Below are 4823 nucleotides of genomic sequence, written 5' to 3' on the forward strand. Positions count from 1 at the left end.
TTGGGAAACAGGGTAGACGGATTAACTTTCAACTTACAAATGAACTCCTGGTTTTGAAACAACTTAATAATGAACACCAACTGTGAACTCGCTCAACTTTGTTGTTGACTCGTTGTTACATGCCTTGCAGGTCGTTAGGTACTCAGGGAGCTTGCACAGGGAGACGCGGTCGTTGTGGGACATGGATAGACTTATGCCATGTTAAACCTTTAATACATTTTGAACTTATACTTTGGTTTTAAACATTATGCTTCCGCTTACAACTTAAACTACGTTTTGTTTGGACACCAATTATATTGTGTTGGGTTTTATTTTTATTTACATACTATGTTCAATATGATTGGTGGCTGGATCCTGGTCAGTCATGCCTCCATACGGTGATACTCCGTGTGTGGTTTTGGGGGTGTGACAGTCAAGATCATTCCAAGTGTTAAGAGAATCAATCTTGACCCTACACTTGTGGAACATGGTTTCTAATACAATGGGAGCTTAAAACCAGTCCAAAGTATTGAAAAATTTGCATAAAAGACCCTGAAATTCAAGCCAGATGCTGAAAACAGAGTTTCTGCCCAGATAGGGCCGTCATGTCGCGCGACAGCAAAAGCCCTTAGGCGTCGCGCAGCACTACGGCTAGGCTGCTAGTTTCAGAATTTTACAAAACAGGTCCCTGCACACTATTTAGTGCATTTTTGACGCGTTTAAGCCCCATTAACCCATTTTCAAGGCTCTACAAGGATGTTAATGTATATGGGGCATGAAATATGTGTCACACCCGTGTCAAAGGCGGAAGCGCGTAGTGTGACTTGATCGGTTTCCACAACATACGATGTAAGTATACAAAATATATGATAAAAAAACATACACGATGTTCATCCATTCCATAATGTAAAGATACAAGTCATAAGTTGTTTTGTAGCAAAAGACAACATAAGTTTATAAGTTTTACAAACAAGACTTGTGCAAAATAAAGTTTTTGAAATAACGAGGTTTTACATCCTATGCCCCGTTCGAAGACGGGATATATGGATCAAACCCTCCAAAATACAGATGACATCGTCTTCATAGTAAACTTGAAACTTCATAATTCGTTGCACTAAAATCCACTTAGTTACCTGAAATACATGTAAGTTTGAAAACATCAACAAAAGTTGAGCGCGTTCATGTGTTTTAAGTTCGTAAGCATCAAATGAATCTATAAAACATTTGAAAGTTTAAGTATCGAAATCCGGTATGTAAAGCGTAAATGAACATGTTGATCATTAATGTGTAGCTAGGACATTAATATGTGTGCCGACATAGGAAGCCACCAACCCGTAAGCGATTTAGTACCGGTCCACCCGGCGAGGGTAACAAAGGAAACTCCATGTGGTCACACAAGGACTCGTGAGTGGGGCTCGCCCTGTACCCGATAGATTTACCCCCTTTGTTCCGTGGTCTTAAACAAGATTAATGGTGCTTTAAGTATCAGCCTATTCGCACGTGATCTACTAATTCATTTTGTAGCTTAACCACCATAGTAACATGTATTCCCCCCCCCCCCCCCCGAGAGTTATAAAACCGAAAACGTTTAAAGGAAAAGGGGGACATGAACTCACGAATTTGCGTCCATATGTATGCTAGCAAGTCGGGTATCCAATTTGCGCGTAATAACCTACAAGTGATCTAACCCATTAGACACTTGGGTTTATGCTAGTTTATGTACACGTTGCTCATCTTGAACATTATTGTATTTGTTATGTATTTGGAACCCTTGTATATATTAAATTTGTTGGCATTTGTCTCGTATGTTTGCTTAATGTGTGTATATATATATATATATATATATACTTCTTGAGTTCATAATGTGTTAGAACGGGCATCGCCCTTTGTAAGTATCCGTGCTTCGCACGAGTATATGTGGGTCTAGCCCGTATAAGTCCTTGTGTCGTACAAGTATAAGTGGACAGAGTCCAATAGCGTCTTTGTGCCGCGCACGACGCATGTTTGTTGTATGAAATATATATTCCTCAAAAATATATATTTTTATGTTCGGTGAACGCCGTTCACATGTATACGTATGATCGGTTTGTTTTAGGTATATATTTGTTTCACATATATATATATATATATATATATATATGTATGTATATGTATATGTATATCTTTTTAAGATATTGTTGTTAAAAATATTTATTTTTAACATCGTATATATGTTAATGTACGTGTACGGTATCCCATATGAGTGTACGTTTTAACAAGTGTACCTGAGTATGTCGCTATGTATTTGCGTATTTTATATGTATACATATACCGTATTTATACGTGTATGTATACCGTATTTATACGTGTAGGTATACCATATTTATACACGTAGGTATACCATATTTATACGTGTGGTATACTGTATTTATACTTGTAGGTATACCGTATTTATACGTGTAGGTATACCGTACTTATTATTAGTGTTTATGTATAAATGGGCCTAGCCCAAATGAATTATGTATTAGTGGGCGTTAGCCCATTTAATGTGTTAAAGTTATAAAATGGTTTTTAGCCCATTTTACATGTTAATGGGCTTAGCCCAACTTATTAAATAAATGGGCTTTTACTAGCCCATTATCACGCCAAGTATTCTTGTATGTTTTTTTTTTACAAGTGTATCTTATACGTATTCGTATATGTATATACTTGTATATGTGCACACTTGGTGATTTTCGTTTTACACTTTCCGAAATTTTTGGCGTCGAAATATATATATATATATATATATATTTCATGTCTAAAAATGTATTATTTTTAGAGTTTGTCGTAGGAGTAGGAGTCGTTACCATGTATTTTATCGTTGGGAACGTTCGCGTGTCGTCCGTGATAAGTATCCATCTCGTGTCGTGTGGATATGGTGACCGTTGTCGATGGCGCGCATTTATCCACTATGACGTTTATTTGATATTTCCTGTCGGTTTTTTTGTTGGTTATATATATATATATATATATATATATATATATATATATATTATTTGGTCGATATATATATTATTTGTACGGTTCGCCCGAGGTCCGATTGTCCGTTATCCGCGCTTCGTGTCAAAGTGTAATATAACTTGCATTCGTTTTCTCATGTTTTTTACTTTCTTACGTCGCCATGTTTTTGGAGTTTGTTATGTGTAGTGTGTTTTGTATTTAGTTAGTGGAATCCTAACTCTAGTACATATACACAATACACATGTATTTATACACATACACATATAAAGGTTGTAAAATATATACATATATTTTTTTCTCCCTAAAAAATATATATATATTTAATTAATAAATAACCTCTTTTTTTAACTTATAAAGATATATAAGTTGTTTTATCAAAAACCTTCATAGTTTAGGACTTAAACCTTTTTGTTAAAACTTTCATAATGACGATTAAGATCACTAATCACGTTTAACCCCGTTAATCACCTCGTTAATTATACTTTAACGTGATTAGTTTTTTTTTAGAAATTTCGCAATAATTTCCCCTAAACTATGGCGTTTTTCCACGTCTTAAAAACGTATTAGTTTCACGTTTAAGCCCATAATCACAATCAACTTCAAGTCAAGTTCCAAAGCACTACTTTTTCAAGTAATATTTTACATATAATTTTCCATATAACTTTTGAACTTTATATATTCTTAATCACATTTTTAATAAGAAAATGATAGCACTTATTAAATCTTTTAACAAGTTTACTTGAAAAATAAATTTAACATAGCTTGGAGTCTTGATCCTTCACTTAAACCACCTTGATAACACATTTTTAACACTTTTATAGTGTAAAGCATGATGTTTAATTTTTTTTTTTTTTTTGTAAAAGTTATTTTGGCCATAAATCATTTTCAAGTTTAATATAAAGTTCATGTATTATATGGATGATGATCTTGTTAAGATCTAAACATAAAAATGTTTAGATCCTCCTTACTAGCCTAATTTACACAAGATCATCTTTGTAAACACCCTACTTTAACATAATCAACTTAACCATAAGCATCATCTAACACAAATCAACATAATCTACACATAATATAGCACACTAGTAGGATTTTTATGTGAAAACTAGTGTCTTAATCTTCGATTAATATTTTGTTCAAGATGATTTAACATGTACATTAATAAACTCCATAACATAACAAGCTTAAAAAATAGTATTAGATGATCTTACCACTTTGCACAAGGTTTAGATGAAGATTAAGAGAAGATAAAAGCTCCAAAGTTAGCCCTAATGATTTTCCATGCATGCTAGTTCCATAACCCAATTTAAAATGACTAACTATGGTGTCATTTAAGGTGTTTAAATGGATGAAAAAGTGAGGATGATAGTGTTTGGAGGCTGCCGAATTCAAGAGAGAAAAAGAGATGTTTGGTGTGTTGAAAAGTTGTAAGAAATTAAAGGAAACTAGGGTTTTGACCCGCCGTGCGTTGCGGCGGCGTCGAACCTTAGAAAACTATTATGGTTCACATCTTTTAAACATCTAGGATTTAATTTGATGACCCATTTTATTCATGTGAACATATTGACTTTCTCTTGCTTTAAATATCCTGTCAATTTCCAAGTCTCGCCCCAAATGAATTAACATATCCAAACCACCGAAATAACCTAGAGTTCCACTGCCAAATTATGAAATTAGAGATGCCGGCAAATACGAAGATGTTTCTCTCTCTAAAAACCATGTTCTCTGTGTACAAAACCAGACCTTAATAGGTCCAGCAAATGGCTGTCAGCTAAAAAGAGATATAGAGAAGATCGCACAGGTCCACCGCTCTTATGGGTGGCCGGAAAGCCGACCACAACATCAAGACGACACCGTTTTGCTTT

The 4823-nt window shown here is 34.5% G+C and overlaps 1 long non-coding RNA gene across 1 annotated transcript; it reads right to left on the bottom strand.

Moving 5' to 3' along the window:
• Positions 1-853: 853 nt before the first annotated feature.
• Positions 854-1652, bottom strand: LOC118479864. The gene is made up of 2 exons (XR_004861101.1): positions 1596-1652; positions 854-1112 (listed from the first exon to the last, which is right to left on the bottom strand). It is a non-coding gene; the product is annotated as an uncharacterized LOC118479864 (long non-coding RNA).
• Positions 1653-4823: the final 3171 nt, after the last annotated feature.

Source organism: Helianthus annuus, chromosome 6 (genome assembly GCF_002127325.2).
Source record: "Helianthus annuus cultivar XRQ/B chromosome 6, HanXRQr2.0-SUNRISE, whole genome shotgun sequence".
NCBI classification, from domain to species: Eukaryota; Viridiplantae; Streptophyta; class Magnoliopsida; order Asterales; family Asteraceae; genus Helianthus; species Helianthus annuus.